General features: G+C 39.6%; 1 pseudogene; it reads right to left on the bottom strand.

The window, feature by feature from the left end:
* Window positions 1–5,273: 5,273 nt before the first annotated feature.
* On the bottom strand, window positions 5,274–6,550 carry LOC111185628 (macrophage immunometabolism regulator-like; annotated as a pseudogene).
* Between the last annotated feature and the right edge of the window lie 12,477 nt (window positions 6,551–19,027).

Genomic DNA, 19,027 nt, shown 5'->3' with positions numbered 1-19,027 from the left:
CAGAAGAGTCCTAGGATGCTACAGAGACTCGTCTTCATTACAGATATCTTGGAGCACACAGGCAGCCACTATAGGACTAGAGGCTTAGTGATAGGCATTGCCGTAAACGCAATGGCGTGGCTGCCTTGCGGAGAGCCCACTGGGGTGCTGGAGGTGTTCTCCATCTGACACAGCTCCTAGGTGTTCTCTTGATGCCCCTCACGGTCCCCTGACCCAAGTGCTTCTTGCACTGGGGATCCATCTCAGGACGCCATCGGGGAACGCTGACCTTTTTCCGTTCCTTCCTCTAGTCATTCCCCTCAGACCAGAAAAACGTCCAGCCCCCTTCCTGCCTCTTGAGGATGGGGGCACGAGGTCCTAACTTTAGAGCTTTACAGGTCATTTCAGAGGCAAGAAAGAAATAAAAATACATTATAAATTCCCTGCCATACAGCCAACTGTTTTGAATACGTGAAAGTGAAAGCAATTCCAATCACATGAAAGTTCTGGAACACACACAACTAATGTATGGTGATAAAAATCAGAAGAGTGGTTTCCTCTGGAGCTGGGGGGTGGGGCTTGAGGATTTTTTCTAGAGTGAAGTAAATGTTCTCTCTCAACGGGGCAGGGGTACATGTTTGTCTAAACGTATTGAACCGTGTATTTAAAATTTACGCATTTCATGTAAATTTAAAAAGAAAACAGGGTAACAGTTGAAAAATGAAAAAAAAGACTATGTAAAACGAATTCAGGAAGGATTTATATTTCAGAGTTGTTTGGTTTTAGTTGTCTGACTTCGATAGGGACAGTTGTAGGCAAGGACCCACCATCAGCCTGCAGCTCTGCTAAGAAATATAAAAACATTTTTATCCACAGTTAATTATTTCTTATTGAAATCCAGAATCTTGCATGAAATGTAAAGCTCTTTGAACAACTACAAAAAATTGTTTTCATAAGTTAAATTAGCTAGGTGAAATTTGGTACACATTTCTTTAGCTTTTGTCTTCAGCTGACACCCAATATCTCTACCTACAAGTATAAATATAGGTGACTCTGTCCTGTTCGACCATGTTAAACATACACCAATCAGTGTGCATGCTCTTGACAGGTGAGGGAAGGTCACTCGGAGAGCAACCAGAACGTGACCCCAGAGTGGTGAGAGGCTGGTAGGGGTGATAATTTCTAAAACTGGATTGGATGACATAGCCTTGTGGAGTATGCCGAATGCTGGCTAGATCAGAATACCCTTGGGTATGGATGCCAGAAAAGCTCAGGACACAGGATGAAAAGTTCAATTTGAATATCAGATAAGCAACAAATAATTTTTTAGTATAAGTATGCATGGAGATACTTCTATATCCCTTGCATAAGTGGGATATATACATGGGACATAACTGCAAGGACATGATTATACTAAAAATTTACTTTTTTATCTGAAATTTAAATTTAACGGGTGTCCTATATTTTTATTTGCTAAATCTGGCAACACTATGCTTGGGGTATGCTGAAAGGGCAGGGGTTTTGGTTTGTTTTTTTGTTCAGTAAAAATCAGGCACAAATAATTTGAGCCTGTGGTTCTCAAACCTTAGCTTGCATCAAAATCACCTGCAGAGCTCGTTAAAACAGGCAATTGAGCCCAAGTTTCTGATTCAGTAGGTCTGGAGTGAGGTTCTGAAAATTTGCATTTTTAACATTCCCAGGCGTTGCTGATTCGGTTGATTCCAGTTATCATTTGAGACTAATGATTGGAGGCAATGCATTACAAATGCATGTACAAGGATTGCTAGAAATGCAGTGTTAATGTATCCCGTCCATTGCCATTCTGCCCAGCACACTAAACTATGCATCATTAATGAGGGACAACAATCAAACATAATGTATTGTCATGTAATATCAATAAACCATTTAATATATATGTTTGCCTCTATTGCCAGGCTTTATGGCTAGTCTACAGGTCAGTTATTTGCCTCTGTAGTGAATGGATTGCCTTTTAATAAGTGTGATATTAAAATTCCATATTAGAATTAGAATAAATTAAAAATTTGAACCCATAAAATAGTAATATCAGAGAACCTTTGTTAAATTATATACCAAATAAATATTTAACAAGGTGAGACACCCAGGAATAATTTATATTTTATTACATGGCACCACAATTTCCATAGCAAATTATATATACACAGCCTTTATACAACCTCAGGAGTTTTGGAGTACCCAGAATGGAATTTCCATACTATGACTATTTCTAGGGACCTGATTTCTTGGAGGAAAATAGTGGGATTTTCTTGTACTTTTCATGGAAATGGAACATATTGAAAATGTTTTAAAGTAAACTTAAAGCTGACATTTTAAATTTCTGCCATCAAGATTACTGGGTTTTGTTTTTTTACTTTTCTGTTTATTGACCTATTAAAATTGATTTGGATTTCCTCTTTTGAGGGAGAGAAATACATAGAGGAAAAAAATGAAAGAAGGGTACTAGCATATTTTGTTAGGTGTCTAAGTCCTTTGGCCACTTTTTTGGAAACTTGATCTACTACAAATACATGTAAAATACAAAGATAAACATAAATATAAAAATATGTATTAGAGATATATACCGAAATATTTATGGGTGAAATACATCTAGGATTTGCTTTAAAATACTGCAACAAGAAAAAAGAGAAGGAAAGATGAAATGTTTGGCAAAATAAAATGGTGATAATTATTGAAACTGGGTGATGGGAGCATGAAGTTTATTATGTTATAGTACCTTTGTGTGTTTAGAAATTTCTGTAAGTTTTTTATTTAATTTTTTTAATTTTTTTTTTTTTTTTTTTTTTTTTGCGGTACGCGGGCCTCTCACTGTTGTGGCCTCTCCCGTTGCGGAGCACAGGCTCCGGACGCGTAGGCTCAGCGGCCATGGCTCACGGGCCCGGCTGCTCCGCGGCATGTGGGATCCTCCCGGACTGGGGCACGAACCCGTGTCCCCTGCATCAGCAGGCGGACTCTCAACCACTGTGCCACCAGGGAAGCCCCCTGTAAGTTTTAAAAAAAGACACCTGAGGACTTACCTTATTTCTCAGCTTTGCCCATTAATTGGACAAGAAACCATACTCAAATCACTTGAATATTCTGTCTCACTTTTAGAAATAATTGTAATGCAATTAATCAGCAAGTAATTATTGAACTAGGCTTCTTGTGTAGGTAGCATTCTGATATTACTATCTAAATTCCCAGAGATATTGCCAAATTACTAGAAAGTATAATGTACTTTATAAAACTAAAACCACTTTTCAAGTATTATCACAAAATTCATTGTTGAGATTCTTTGTAAGTGCATAGATATTTGGTAAATGAAATTTCTGGAGGACTTTTTTTTTTTTCATGTTTAAGAATAGTTGTTATGGTTAGGTAACTGCTGAGATAGCACTTGCTCAGATTCCTATGTGAGAATAGGACAGAAAAAAAATAATGTTAATCATCTTGGTTCCTTTTGTGTTTCTGAGGTACAAGCAAAGCAACCTTTAAGATTTCTTTTTGTGTGTGTGTGTGTTTACATCACCCTTTTATTTCATAGTTAGAAATAATACAGTTCCACAGGGAAAATCGTCAATAAATAATGGTGCTTAATCATTAAATGTAAAAATCCCAGCCTTTTGGCATCTGACAGGATTCTATTTCTTGTCAAACTAATGACTGTATAGATATAGTTAATCTTAGTGATCATTCGTCAATACAATATGTTACAATGGTGCAATTTACTTTAAAATGTACAACAGCTGAAAATTTCCAGCCCACCAAGAAATCTGATCAGCTCAGTAAGATATGGGCCAACTTCCCCAAGGCTCTTTCACATGATTTGCCTCAGCGAAAGTATAATAAACGTTGATTAAGAGTTCCTAGGGTTTTCTAATAGTTATTCTGCTCTAGAATTTGACATTCATTCTTGCCAAAGAAAAGTCACAACTGCACCAGGAATGACCCACTCATTTAATTAAAAGGTGTTCTTATTTTATAAGCAAGATTGCTAAGAAATCTTAGCAACCTTAGAGATTCACAGCCCCCAAAATAAAATTTAAAACAAGGAAGTCTATGCTGGGCTTCCCTGGTGGCACAGTGGTTAAGAACCCCTCTGCCAATGCAGGGGACACGGGTTTGAGCCCTGGTCCGGGAAGATACCACAGGCCGCGGAGCAGCTAAGCCGGTGCACCACAACTGCTGAGCCTGCACTCTAGAGCCCATGAGCCACAAATACTGAGCCAGTGTGCCACAACTACTAAAGCCTGCGTGCCTAGAGCCAGTACTCCGCAACAAGAGAAGCCTGCACACCGCAACGAAGAGGAGCCCTCGCTTGCGGCAACTGGAGAAAGCCCACGCGCAGCAACTAAGACCCAACACAGCCAAAAATAAATAAATTTATAAAAGAAGAAAAGGAGGTCTATGCTGCCAGAAATGCCTATTCAGTAATAAATTGCACCTTCAAGAGTCAAAAAAGGAAAAAAATAGAAACTTTTACAAAAGGTAAATTACATACTTTTTTTTCCCCAAAATATATTCAGGAATAGTTGAGCTGCAATTGTTACTAAAGCCAGGGTATTTTTCCTTTAGCAACAAATTAAACCAGTGCAATTGACATAAATTGTTAAGTAATCCAGGATTAACTCATTAAAACTGTAGAGGCACTTTAGGCTCCTGCACTAATCCTAGAAACTGGAATTTCAGTGAGTGCCCGTGCTGCACAGAAGTAAAACTGAAACGACCCGATGCCATGCTGAATGGTATCACTTCATACTTAGTTTGAGCATTTGAGAGTAGAAATCATGAATTCCTCTATTAGAGTTCCATTCACTTACAGAACATTCAGATGCAAACAGTGTTATGCCTATAATCCACAATTTAAAGAATCCTTTCCATTTTAAAGTTCCAGATGAATTTTAAATTAGAAAATAAGCACTAAGGAAACTTTTTCAACTTATGAAAACTTCATGTTGGAAATTTTCCGGTAAAGTTTCCCCCCACCCGTTGTAAAATAAATATTTTGTATCCCCAATTTAATTTTATGAAGACACATTTTAATAATGCTATAAAGAAATAATTTACAGAGATCAATAACTTTTCATGCAGAAACAAAAAATTCATTGCTCAATAATACTGAGGCAAGTGAAGAAAGATTGTTGTCTTGTCAGTTTGAAATGTTAATTTTTTCAGTGCAAAACCAGTTATAAAATATTTAAACTCAATATTTAAAAATAAAAAGTCGGATTTAGCAATGTTCAAGTTCTAAATTTCATAAATAACTACATATATTTTATAGTAAAATACAGAGATTAAAGAAGTACTTGAGTACTTAAGATATAAATTTCTAATGAATCATACCAAGTCAGAAACAACCAAGCAGATAAGATTCCCAATTTGAGTAGCAGAATTTTAAAGATGATATTACTGTACCAAAGCCTTTTTTTCCTAGCTAAAAAGCTATGCAAACGAATGGTCAACATTCTGTTTTCCTTGCAGTTGCGTGCTCTAGAATGATTTTGCCTCAAGTACCTGTGATTTCATTCCTGTATTCAAAATTTGATCCAATTTTTATGTTCCAGGAACACTTAGTTGATTTAACCATCTATAATGTAAACAGTCCTGTACAGAGTACAGCAGTGGAATTTTCAAGCCAAGCGTAGTCTGACCTAAACTGGTTTACACTCTCTGTAAGTCACTCACGTATTATTCCAAGCAAACACACGGTCCCCTCTGAGGGTTAAGTGTTGAAGCTGGTACTGTAGCGCTTCTTTGTCAGTGGCTCCTTGATGTTCATTTTATCTAGATTGAGATAGTCCAGAGATTTGGAGTGAGCCCTCTTACCTTTAAGAAGACAAAGAGGCAGAGGCCCATGGAGGGCCTTTTTAAGGTTCATAAGGTAAAGATTTAGTGCACTTGTCTCCTGGGCTGGGCATCTGCCTTCGCCTCCTGCCATTGACAGCTGGAATCTCCTACTGCAGGTAGTACCTACTCTGGTTTTATACAAACGAGAGGAATACGCAAGTCCTGCATCCAGCTGTTCCAAGCGCAAGGAAGACTGGCTTCTCCCTTACTCTCTTTACCTCCGGTGCACTTCTGGGCTAACTTCGGGAGTTCCTCACCAGTCGTGAAGTCAGCCAGATAGAGTCCACGTGGAGAATCTGGTAGCCTGACACAGTCCGGCGCATCGGCGAGCACTGAGCGCTGGAACAGTGGGGCTTCTCTGCCTCTGCCTTTCCCAGGAGCTCACCTCAGCCACGGGCAAGGGCAGGATAGTCGGGGACTTCTGGACTCTCCATTAATATCTACTTCTATTTTAGGCACCAGTCTGCATACAGCAGCCTAAATCCCAGAAGATGTCACTGTCCAATTTCTAATGAGTCCCAAGGGAACAGAGGCATAATAATTTTTCTGCTCCAGATACAGTGGCCCACCGCTCTGCTGCCTCCGCCGTGCTTGGGGCCGCAGAGACTGAGACAAGGGCGGGAGAGGCGCAGGGTTGCAGCGCCGAGAGATCTGGGCTGAGGCCACCAGCCGGGTACCCTCTCCCACCTTTAAGATTTCTAAATACCATCTGTATCTACTACACGGTAATATAATGTAATTTAATTCCCCCAAAGGTAGGTAAATATAGAAGGAAAAACTTAGAGGTCAAGAATATGGAAGTTTGTGTGTCTTGCTGTGTATGCACAAGCATAAATGATTTAGAAAATTTGGAATACAATCCAGGCATGGCTGTATGGTGTACTTCCAGACCAGGGGAGAGAGTGTCCTTTTTATTTGCGGACTTGAAACCCTGGCATGGTTCAGGACCAGAAATGGCCCGTGGCCTGAAGGTCTGGGGATGCAGTGTGTGACCACATGCCCTGTCACCAGTGGAGGGGTTTACTGCATATTCATGACCCACGCTGAAAAAGCAGGAATAGTAAAACAACTGCAAACCGGATGAGAGTGTGCTTTGCCCCCAGTGGAGCCGGGTAGACACAGGAAGCATGTGGTAAGTGCAGGCTGTACTTACCCTCCTGTGTTGTTAGAAATTCTTTCCCATGGTTATTAAGCAATTATTCCCTGCCAGAAGGTGCATTCTGTGCAGAGGGTTGAAATCCTTTCATCATGTGTTGTGTTTGAGTTAACCGTTTCCTGTCTGTTATGGACTGAACATTTGTATGTCTCCACTCCCTACAAATTCACGTTGAAGCCCTAACACCCCACTGTGGAGGTATTTGGAGATGGAGCCCCTGAGGAAGCAATTAAGGTTAAATAAGTTCACAAGGGTGTGGCCTTGATCCAGTAGGATTTGTGTCCTTATGAAAAGTGACACCAGAGAGCTTGCTCTCTCTGTCTCTCTCCCCTGCCCCATACCATGCACCAAAGAAAGGCAAGGTAGCTGTTTGCAAGTCAGGAACCTTGATCTTGGACTTCCGGCCTCCAGATCTGTGAGAAGATGAATTTTAAGTTACGCAGTCTGTGGTATTTATTATTATTTTTTTTGGCGGTACGCGGGCCTCTCACTGTTGTGGCCTCTCCCATTGCGGAGCACAGGCTCCGGACGCGCAGGCTTAGTGGCCATGGCTCACGGGCCCAGCTGTTCCGTGGCATGTGGGATCTTCCCAGACTGGGGCACGAACCCGTGTCCCCTGCATCGGCAGGCGGACTGTCAACCACTGCACCACCAGTGAAGCCCCAGTCTATGGTATTTTGTCATGGTAGCTGGAACTAATAACCCTCCAAAAGATAAGAGCACTTTCTTCCAGGACACACCAGAGAGGTCAGTCTTGTTAGGAAAAGGAGTGGAGAGAAATCTAGAGGTTGAGACCTAACTGGAAAGGCAGGCCAGAGATGGGTGCTTCAGCTGGGGACAGTGATGGTGATAGTGGGACTTCCTGAGTAGTGGGAGGCAGCAGAGGGAGCTGGGTATCCAGAGGAGACAGAGAAGTTGCCAAGAAAGAAGGCATTGATGACAACTTTGTACCTTCTTTATGATTTTGCTTGTGAATCGTTTTGTCAGGAGGCACAGAGTAGTTGCTCAATAAACCTTTGGGTTAAACACCAATTCCTTTGAACATGGATTTGCTCTGGCACATTGCTTATTTGTCATATATGCAGAATGGTAAATGTATCCAGTAACTACTTCAGTCTTGTTAGTTTAGGCTTTCAAGAATAAAATCTTTATTACCCCAGGAGTACCAAATAGGGAGAGTTCTTCCCATCAAAGCCTATCTTTAAATAATTTCCTTCTCCTTTTAGATGAGATAGTTACTGGAATATTTTTCTTCTAAGTTGACTTACTTTGTCAACAGTGTGCTATAGAAAAAAAGAATTTCCTTTCGTTAAACAAGGTGTCCAGTATCTTGATTGTGATAAAAGTAGATCACGGTGGAATACTAATGATCATTTACCCATAATCAATGAAGATCTCTGCAAGCTTTGATTAGATTAATATCCACCACCCCTCCCCTCTCCTTCGCCCCTTGGCCTAGTAAAATTTGCCTGCATCTCCTAGCTTATATTCTTACATATTTGTAAAATTTAGAGAATGTTGCTTGGTATGAATGATGTGGGGCTCAGGTCCTTCACAATATACCTGTAATACCGGTCTTGTTATCCCGATCGTACAGGTAAAAATTAAAGGAGGACTCCTCTGGAGTATGACTTAGAGACCCTGGACTGCTAATCAGAATCTTTACTCTCTTCTAAATATAAAGCCAAACATCTTGTCTCATTGGGCCTTCTCTTTACGAGAGCCATTACATTTGGAATTTTGAACACAACTTATTCCACGGTTTACTCATGGCATTTTCATTAATATTTTGGAAACACAGTCTAACTTTGAACTAAAAGCCACTGATCAAAATCTACAGGTAACATTATGTGGCAAATAATGCCTGGGCTAAATATAAAAGCAGAGTAACTTCGGAAAACTGAGCCATTCTTCTCATAGGTAACCCCAAAAAGAGTTTTCACAAAACATTTTGTGTGGCATCAGAAATTGGTGCTGGCTGATTAAACAGGAAAGGAGTTTATTATGTAAATATTTACGGGAGAACCAGCTCGAAGCTAAGAGGCTGGGGATGACGTCCAACTACAGGCTGCAGAACAGGCCTGCAGAGCTTAACCACAGCCTTCACTGCTGTTACCCCTGCCCCTCACTGCTGTTTCTGCAGCATGAGTTTGGCTCCTTTTTTTTTTTTTAATTTATTGAATAATTGACTTACAATGTGTTAATTTCTGCTGTACAGCAGAGTGATTCAGTTATATATACATGTTCTTTTTTAAAATTTTAATTTAATAATCCCACATATTTTCTACCTAAACTTTTAAAAAATAAGTTTATTTATTTATTTATTTTGGTGGCATTGGGTCTTCCTGGCTGTGCGTGCGCCTTCTCTAGTTGCGGCGAGCAGGGGCTACTCTTCATTGCAGTGGCTTCTCTTTGCTGTGGAGCACGGGCTCTAGGTGAGCAGGCTTCAGTAGTTGTGGCACGTGGGCTCAGTAGTTGTGGCTCGTGGGCTCTGGAGAGCAGGCTCAGTAGTTGTGGTGCATGGGCTTAGTGGCTCCGCAGCATGTGGATCTTCCCAGACCGGGGCTCAAACTCATGTCCCCTGCATTGGCAGGCGGATTCTTAACCACTGTGCCACCAGAGAAGTCCCTATATATATATATATATATATATATATATATGCTCTTTTTCATATTCTTTTCCATTATGGTTTATTATAGGATATTGAATATAGTTCCCTGGGCTGTAAGTAGGACCTTGTTGTTTATCCATTGTATATATAATAGTTTGCACCTGCTAAGCCCAAACTCCCAATCCATCCCTCCCCCACCCTCCCTCCCCCATGGCAACCACAAGTCTGTTTTCTATGTCTGTGAGTCTGTTTCTGATTCATAGATAAGTTCATTTGTGTTATATTTTAGATTCCACATATAAGTGATATCATATGGTATTTGTCTTTCTCTGTCTGACTTCATTTGGTATGACAATCTCTAGGTCCATCCATGTTGCTGCAAATGGCATTATCTCATTCTTTTTTATAGCTGAGTAATATTCCATCGCATATATATGTACCACATCTTTATCCATTCCTCTGTCGATGGACACTTAGGTTGTTTCTGTGTCTTGGCTATCGTGAATAGTGCTGCTATGAACATAGGGGTGCGTGTATCTTAGTTTTGTCTGGTTGGCTGCTATTTTTGCCACCATACGGATTCTGTGTGGTGCCTCCTTCCTCAAGTTGCTCACTTCTTCTTTTTATTTAAAAAAAAATTTCCTATATGGATTTTTAAAAAAAAATTGTTATGAACATATGAGATCTACCCTGAACACATTTTTAAGTGTATAATCCAGTATTGTTAACTGTAGCCATGATGTGGTAAACAGATCTCGAGAGCTTATCTTATGTAACTGAATTATTATTAGGGCAGCCCAAGTCACATGCTTGTATTCTGTAAATGATATTGGGCTTATTTCTGGGCTCCATCTTGGGAAGACAGGATTCTTAAGACTTCATATTCCCTGGACATGGCAAGGGCATTCTAAGGTGCTAGCCACACAAAAATTATAATAAACAGCTGGTACGGTTTAATGTTTATAAAACTAGGATCCAAATGGTTCATTCTCAAATAATGTATATTCATATATTCAAATGAATATGGCCCAGTAATTTCAAAATCTTTTTTTTTTTTTTTTTTTTTTTGCGGTATGCGGGCCTCTCACTGTTGTGGCCTCTCCCGTTGCGGAGCGCAGGCTCAGCAGCCATGGCTTACGGGCCTAGCCGCTCCGCGGCATGTGAGACCTTCCCGGACCGGGGCACGAACCCGTGTCCCCTGCATTGGCAGGCGGGCTCCCAACCACTGCACCACCAGGGAAGCCCTCAAAGTCTTTTTGAATACCCCCAAAGCCATATATAATCTTCGTTAATGATTCTTAAAATTCCTTCTTTACTCTTCTATCCATCATCCTACAAAGGGCAGCTGCCCTGTACCTCCTGCCTTCAAAGTCCCTGGGAAAGTCCCCATTTGTCTAAGGAGATTTCTGCTCCGCTTCTGCTTTCCTGTCCTTTCTTCCCAATTCCCCATCGCAAAAGCTTAGGAACACAAGGACAGGTCTACCAAGGAAGAACTCACCCTGGAGGGAGGCAGAGAAATGAGATTAAGACAGGCGAATCTAGAGTTCTCTTTTGCCCTTAAAAGAAGGGGAATGGATCTAGGCATAAGAGAAACACTTTTAGTAGTGATACTTAAAAAATACTTGGAATACTTAATTGGTTAACAAAATACGCAGATTGCTATATGATCTGTGGTTGAAATGTTGACTGTGACTCAAAGTCGCCTATATAAAAGCAGCTTAGCTAAAGATGATAAAAGGAACAGACCCCCAAGCATTTTAAAGGAAAACTAAAGGCTAGTATTCATGAGTCTAAAAAAAATTAATTTGATTTCAAGTTCCCAGTACAGAATTATTTCTTTAATTAACAGTAATTCAGAGTTACTATTATTGTCACAAAAAATTGATTGATTCTTGGACATTCCTGGTTAGCTCAGTGCTACCTCTTTGGGATCCTCATGTATCTCCCATGATAGTTGGTGCCAGGTGCAGTGACACTTACTTCAAATATTCATTCTTTTATGAAATTCTGTTGACCCTGGCACAAAGCCATTAAAGTGTCTATTTATGTCTGCTGCTCTACCAAATGAAAACCTTACACAAGATTTCAGACCAGTATTACTTTAGATAGACAGTTGGATCTGAATACAGCCAGCAACACAATTTCTGCTGAGCAGATATCAGATAGCCTCCCTTACAATATTGAATACATCTTTAAATTACTGAAGAATTCTACCTAGGATAGCAGGGATCTGTACTTCTGCCAGAAGTATAGCTGTAATAGAAATTCAGTAACTGAACGTAACACCAGTCATTTGGTTGTTTCAAATTATTTCCTCCAGAGCATGTACACTGAATTGCTGGCTCATTTTCATGGAGGGGCTGGGTGTTCCTGTTACCTTTTAATTCTTGCCAACTGGAGAAGCATTTACTCTTGGGTCAGTTTAAAACTTAGAACACTGTTTCAGTGTTTTGTGGGAAGCTATCCTCTTAGGTGAACTCATAAATTATAAGGTGAATAGTACTCCAGAGTTTATACGCTATAACATCTTGAGTTATTTGATATGCTCCTCTCCCCAAGCCTGGGCTGTTAGAACAAGCATGGATGCCCAGGGCAGAAACTCCCATAGGGCATCCACTGGGGAAAGAGTCCTAAAAGTCATAACTGCAAAAACATGGTGGGGGGGTTGGTGGCACATTGGAAATGAAGAACTAAGAGTCTGCTTTAGAAGAACTTCAAGTTGCCTTTATTTTCATGTGCATTGTTCAAATGTCTTAGCAGTTCTCATTGCAATTTGTTTTGTGAAATGTATTAGGTATTCAGTGTAGCTGTTTTCAGGTTTATTATGCAGGATTCTGATTCATAAAAATATTCCATTAAATGCAGTCGCTCAAGTAATTACTTTTCTGAATCTACAGCATACTTTAATTAACGTTGCACAGAATTCTGATTTAATCAATTAGATTTGATCTAGTATAACTTAGTTGTAAATACATTTCATGATGCAGCAGCCCTAAATCATTATCGGGAACTAAGGTGATATACAACCCTACCTACAATGAACAAATTTCCCATGTTAAGAAAAGTAAATCATCATTTGAATTATAATTTTAGTATTTAAAAAAGTAAACTATAAATAGTGGATCATTCTATTTCCATTAATAGTCTGTTAAAAACAATCTCATTGGGAGTGTTAGAACTTAAAAAATATGTTTTATTTGCATCTATTCCCTGACAGCCTTGAGAACAAAAGATTAAACTCAAGCAAGATTCACCACTTTTTTTTTTTTTTTTAATTCTTTGGCTGCATCACCCAGTTCCCTTACCAGGGATTGAACCTGGTCCGCAGCAGTGAAAGCCCGGAATCCTAACCACTAGGCCACCAGGGAACTCCCAAGATTCACCACTTTTTGGCTCTGTAAACAGACTCATTAACAACAGTATCTCAGGATATTTATTCACTGTTCTGGGGTGAGTTTTGCCTCCCCCCCAAAAGATATGTTGAAGTTCTAACTCCCCCAGTACTTCGGAATGCAACCTTACTAATGGAACTAGGGTCACTGCAGATAGAACCAGTTGAGGTCATACTGAAGTAGGGTGGGTCCCCAATCCAATATGACTGGTGGCCTTATAAGAAGACCACCATGTGACGACACAGACACATACAGGGAGAAGGCCATGTGAGAGGAAGGCCGAGTTTGAAGTTAAGTAGCTGTAAGCCAAGGAACACTGATGATTTCTGGCAACCAACCAGAAACTGAGAAGAGGCAAGGAAGGATTCTCCTTCAGGTTTCAGAGGGAGCATGGCCCTGCTGGCACCTTGATTTTGGACTGCTCTCCTCTTAGAACTGTGAGACAACAGATTTCTGTCATTTTAAGCCACCCAATTTGTGATGCTCTGTTTCGGCAGAACTTGGAAATGAAAACACTCACTAAAGCCAAGCTGAGAGCTACAACTCAGCATAGCCAGAATTTACAAAATTACTGTTAATAAAAGTGAGGGATGAGGGATGTATCTTGTCAAACTATTTTTAAAAATGCAGGTGCCGTTTTTAGTTTGAAGTTAACTTTTACATTCCTAAGCAAGTATAGACATAAATCTAACACATTTTGTCTCCAGCACCTCCTCATACACAGCACCTAGCAGAGTGCCTTGAACATAAATCACCCAACAGTATGTTTTGTAGCTTAGTTTAAAGAGATTAAGAATGAAAATAGCCTATAAATATTAAAATACCCACTTATAGAACTTGAGCTGTAAAATATAGTGTTACTGAAATGTGAGAATAAGCACTGAAAAGAATTTACATGAGGTTCATCAAGGCAAAATTTCATCTTGAATCTCTGTGGATAATAAAATATATACCCATCTAGTTTGTGGATCATTCAGATTCTATATTTTCTGTTGCCCTTGTTTTCACTTGAAAAATTACCTTTAGCACCTACGCTATGTGAAGGGCAGGGATAAATAATAAAATTTACGTTCTTGATATTAACTTGCTAACAGATCTTATTGTAGAGGGTATAGAATAGGTAGAAATTTAAAATACAATGAAAAATGAATTTTGGGGATTATCTGTAAATTCTTTTTTTCTCTCTGAATATTCAAGAGCTGACTCCTGTTTGATTGCTACAGGAGTGATAATGTTTGGAAAGGCGTCAATAGACAGGAGCAAAGGATGTGGACACAGACAGCTAACAGAGCAGGGGCCACGCAGCACACTCCCAGTCAAGGGAAAAGTTTCCTCAGGGGTCCATGAAGGCCGCCAGATGACTCTAGTTGATTGTGTGCATCTTTGCCAGGTCCTTTGAGAAGCAGCCTCTGGCCCTCCTGGTTGTTTCTGGGCACTTTGGCCTTCGCCTGTTCTGTGGGTAGAAATTAGTAGTATAAAACAACCCCCAAACCCAGATCATTTTTGAGCATTTACTGCCAGATGGGATGAATTGAAGTTTAAATTCCCAGGTGTAGTATCCCTTAGCAGGACTAAGCCTCAAACCTCCATGAGATCCATTCCTGCAAATATATAACTGGGACTACAAGATAAGTTAGATTTGTAAAACACAGACAAAACTAATATTTCCTGGTTGTCTACTATAGGTTCTATGCTATGCATTCCACAGATAATCTTATTTAATCTTTTAAATTTAATTTTGATTTTTTAATTGAAACGATGTACATTTTATAAACATCAAAAAGATTGGGTGGTGAATAGTTGGGAGTTTTTTAAAAGGAATATACTCCATGATATTTTTCATAATTAAAAAACAGTCAAATAATATGACTAGGCTTATATTAAAAGCAGCAGTCCCCTGCTCCATCCTTCCTCACTCCCGGGTCCCTCTCATTAGCCAGTAATTCTTAATCATTAAAATTAGGTCTTCTAGTACTTACTTTCTTATTTTGAAATAACATACAGATGCTGCTTTTTTTTTTTTTGGTTTTAGATGTTTATTGACTTATTATGGCAGATGAGGATATAACTCTACACCCCCCTCCTCTCACATACATTTACTTCTTTCTATCCTTCTCATACGTACATCACAGTTTTTGGTTAAATCAGTATTTAGGGCTGACATTTTAACTATATACATATTATTTATAGGTAAGTCACATAGTAGGCTGTATTTCTTCTCTTGTATAACTCATTGTTTTCACCAGACTTAACAATTGCCTTTTAAAATTTTTATTCTTTTTGGTTTGTTTGGTTTCTATGCTTTTATTACTAACTCATCCTTAAATTTTTGATATAAGTAAATTGCCTTGAGTGTGTTTAAGTGTTCTGTTTCATATTTATTTCGGAGAACTTCATCTAAAGTCTTTAGTTTTCTTCCTCCTATTTCAAGTTAGTTGTTCTCTAAACCTGGCATATGCTGTTAGTGGGACTTTTTCCTTCGCCATTATCTTGAGTTTTTTTTAATGGAGAGGTAAATTATAATTTTATTTATTTTTAAACTGAGGTATCGTTAATTTAGTGTTGTGTTTCAAGCGTACAGCAAAGTGATTTAGTTATATATCTATTCTTTTTCAGATTCTGTATCTTGAGATTTCTTTTCATTCCTTTCTCCTATGTTGAATTTCATGTTTCCTGGGGTTCTACAGCTTTCTCTTAGTTTACACCCTCATTTTGGTAGAGCATATCCTTCAGGAATTTCCAGAGAAAGGTAAATATCTAGGACCTCAGTTTTATGAAAATGTCTATATTCTATCCTAACATTTCATTGATTGTTTTGCTGGGTATTGATTTTTAGGACAGAATTTTTCCTCAAACCTCTAAAGGCATTTCTCCATCAGCTTCAAGCTTCAGTGGTGCTGTTGAGAAGTTTCACGCTACTCTGGTCCTCATTTCCTTGTGATCGTTTCTTTTTCTTTCTGGAAATTTTTAGGCTCATCTCTTTATCCTGGTGTTCATGAAGTGTTTTGGTCAGATAAATCCTCTGAGAGGATTTGCTTCTACGAAATACTTAGAGGGTATAACCAATCTGGGATTAATCAGAATTAAATTCTTGGCTAGAGGTTTATCAGACCATCTAGGTAATCTGAATTTGTGCCACAAGCCTGGATGACGGCTGACTTGTGGTTCCAAATTCTCAGTGGCAATTTCTCCCCTCCCTACTCTTGCCCAAATCTGAAATGGTCAGTTTTCCCTGTGGTCCATTGGAGGTAGTATGGGGGTTTATTTGCAGTTTGCCCTGACACTGAAGGATTAGCACTTTGGAATCCCAGAATTCTGGGAGGAGGAGAACCTGCTGTTAAGACTTCCCACCTTGGACTACATAGTGTTGGGCTTTGTTCCCATGCCTATTCTCCAAAATGCTGTGAAAATCAGTCTGCACTTAGCTGATTTGACAGATGCTCTTGGGATAACAGAGTGTCTCTTACCTTTCTAGGACCCTGCCTTCACTCAGTGCCTGGCCTGGGATTTCCTTACTTTGTTGTCCGATGTTTTAAAGATGACTTTAAAAAGTTATGTTTTGTCCTGAAATTTTAGTTATTTCTAGCAGTCCAGTTACTCATCCTGTCATATTCCTGGAAATGGGAGTCTATATCACCTTTTTAAACCTCAGTTTCTTCATCTGAAAAACGGGGATGATAATAGTATCCACCTCATAGTATTTCAGGAATTGGTGAGATTGTTAATAAGTATAAAGCTCTTAATACTGTGTGGCTCTTCCTCTTTTTTTTCTTTTTAAGTGGCGTTCTCAAAGTATAAATAGAAGTGCTTTTCCATGCTACATTTTTATAGGTGTTTGGTGCACTAATGCCAGGGGATGATGTGAATAATCTGAGGTCTTATTAAGTTGTATATTTATTATATTAAGAAATATAGTTCTTTCCATTCCAAAAATCCTCATTTTACATGGCAACCAAGCGAGTAAACACCATTAGTAGCCTAGATCTTTTTATAAAATTAAAAAATATTTTTATTTTATTTATTTTTGGCTGTGTTGGGTCTTTGTTGCTGCTAGGTGCAGCAGCAGGGGCTACTCTTTGTTGCGGTGCGCGGGCTTCTCATTGCGGTGGCTTCACGGGCTCTAGAGCGCAGGCTCAGTAGTTGTGGCGCACGGGCTCAGTTGCTCTGCGGCATGTAGGATCTTCCCGGACCAGGGCTCGAACCCGTGTCCCCTGCATTGGCAGGCGGATTCTTAACCACTGCACCACCAAGGAAGCCCCAGTAGCCTAGATCTTAATTGAGAACATGAGATTTATTGAAGTGGAATCCTCAATTTGTACATTTCTTGAGGCCAAAGAACTAGGAAAATCTCCCCTCCCTGCTTAATCAAATAAGACTCTAAAGGGGCAGAAAATGGATGCCTTCTCTTACAACAAACTAGGTTATACTCTAATTTTTTTTCCACCATTTTTTTATTGCCACAGAGAGTTGAATTGCATGAGAAGGTCCTTTTAAAGTCCCCAGATAAGTTCCCTCTCAGTAATCGCCCTTCTCTTTAAAAACAATTTGCACCCACTGCCAAGCAGCTCTTGTGCAGAACCAGCTCTCTCTGGAGGTTGACTTGCCTCTTGGGGCATCTCAGGGACACTTCCTTAGTAGGTGCATTGTGATATTCTTCACAGCCAGCATGGTTTCTGTACAGGTGGGTTTGATGAGCATCTCTGGGAGTAAAAAGCCAAAATGCCCAGTGTCACGTAGTTCAAAAGCAAATGTGTAGGGTATTCCATTTTTGTAGGCCCAATCCATTGAGCTACCAGAGCTCACATCTAAAAGTTAAAAAAAAAAAAAAAAAAAAAAAGTCAGCTTCACTAAAGAGTCTGAATAATTTTCAAAATGTATATATAGTACTTGCTTACTAAGCCATACTAAATCCTTCCAATGAAATACCCTTTCAACAAGAGCAGTTTAAGCTGAGTTCCTGAGCATCAAGCTCATGGAACTTACAAATCATACCTGCTATCATCATAAATCATCCCAGCCACCTTCAGTCTGGTTCTTGCCTCTGCCAGTTATGGAAACTTTGTTCTTTGAGGAGCTAGTCTAAGTAGTAATGCTTTTCTAGTATGATGACCTCAGTTTCTTAGCTGCAACTCAAATATCATTTCTCTCCACCTTCACTTTATTCACCAATAAACATAATCACACTGTAGACTTTTTTTCTTCTCACTCAGTTCTTCTCCTTTTCTGAGGTCTAGAATATTGAAATTCTGATCCCAGAAAACCTCTTTTCTTCTTCTCGCCCTATTTTTTCACTCCTGATGAACTTGTTCTTTGCCTTTACTTATTACAGTTTCCAGACTTCCCCTGGGCTTCTTATAATTTCATTGAACTCTCTAGCTGGGCATGGTTAATTACTCCACTGAATTTCTCACCAGACCCTTTGTCTAGTCCTTTTCAGCTTTTGTTTTGCTAATTCTCAATCCCTAGTCCAGTTTCTCTGTCTTCTCCCTCACAAGGTAGGTGGAGAAAGTGTTTGTTGGAAATTCGTGCTAATCTCTGTGGTGCTTCTCCATTACCAGTGGTGCTCTGGGCTCCTTTTTCTAGACCTTCGCTTACGTGAACCTTTCTCATTCTCTTCTGGTCCTGCCCCTCACTTTACCACTGTCTCCAATACTCATCGTGGGTAGTTAGCCCATCACCTCCTCTGCTTACGTCGCAATCCTGACTTTTCTCCTTCTAGCTCAGGAAGAAATGCTGCTCGTCTTTTACACTTGGTGTGGTTTGATCCCATTTTTTTGTTGTCTTCTCTAGGACCCTATTTCCTTAGTAAACCTCTCTGCAACCCCACCTTGCATCTTGCATTTTGGACACCAAAATCTCCAAGCACTGCTTTCCTGTAGCACTTCCTTCTCATGATCCTATTATATACCATCTTCTTTTTCTTCTTCCTTTTGGTTTAGAACTCAACAGAGAACCTATGTATGTTGCTTCTGTATCCTCAACCACTTTCAGTCTGGTTCTTGCCTCTACCAGGCTGTGAAACCTTTG

This window comes from Delphinapterus leucas, chromosome 17 (genome assembly GCF_059928025.1).
Source record: "Delphinapterus leucas isolate spDelLeu-1000000601 "Yukka" chromosome 17, BTC_Dleu_Yukka2, whole genome shotgun sequence".
In the NCBI taxonomy this organism is placed as follows: domain Eukaryota; kingdom Metazoa; phylum Chordata; class Mammalia; order Artiodactyla; family Monodontidae; genus Delphinapterus; species Delphinapterus leucas.
The sequence above is the reverse complement of the archived record's forward strand: the minus strand, read 5'-3'. Positions and strand labels throughout refer to the sequence as shown.